Consider the following 927-nt stretch of genomic DNA (forward strand, 5'->3'; position numbering starts at 1 on the left):
TTCGGAACTTAACTTGCTGAGGCTAAGTAGTAAATAATTAAATACGAAATGACCAAGAGCATACCATTTACTTTTAATATATGTACAATGATAAAATAAAATAAAAACAAGTCCTTAGATTGAACCAAAATATCAAATCATAAACTTACAAACAAAATACAATAATTAGGCGGCCACACTCATAATGTCCATTTTGTATATTTTAATTAATAAGTATATTCATTTTCACACTATATATCACGATTCTAATTAATGCATGTCCATATCGGTCAAATTTAGATACCAAGTCCAAGGGCAAGCAACACAAAACCGACAAAGTTGCGAGTTTGTCAAATTATTAATATACATGTTATATTGAGCTACATTTAATTTGCAAGCTCTTTAATCTCAAAAGCCACCATACTAAATTCTAAACTTTCATTATTTACTATTAAATTCTAAATTTTTAAATTAAAATTTTCATTATTTACTATTTATTTATTAATTTTTGTCAAAAGTATATGAAGAAAAATTATTAATACTTATTTATTTAATTGTTTCGTTTATTAATAAGCTGGTTAACAAGTCAAGTTTTCGAGTAAACCTAACTTTTTAATGATAAAAGTTTAATTAACCTTTGCTGATTCTATCCCTTCTCCACCTTTTAATAACAAAAAGTCAAAAGCCAAGTGGTGGAGGATACTTAAATCATTGCATGCAAACTAAGTTTAATAATTGGTTTCAATGCCGCAACCATACAAACTACTACCTATGATTTCTTCTTCTTTTTTCATACTATTTTTGCATATTATATGTGAAATTTAATTTTAAATTATTATCAGTATAAAATAATTATATATATATTTAATTATATAATATTATATTAATAAAAATAATTATATTTTATATTAATTATATAAATAATTATCTAAAAAATAATATAATTAA

This window comes from Arachis ipaensis, chromosome B01, assembly GCF_000816755.2.
Source record: "Arachis ipaensis cultivar K30076 chromosome B01, Araip1.1, whole genome shotgun sequence".
NCBI lineage: Eukaryota > Viridiplantae > Streptophyta > Magnoliopsida > Fabales > Fabaceae > Arachis > Arachis ipaensis.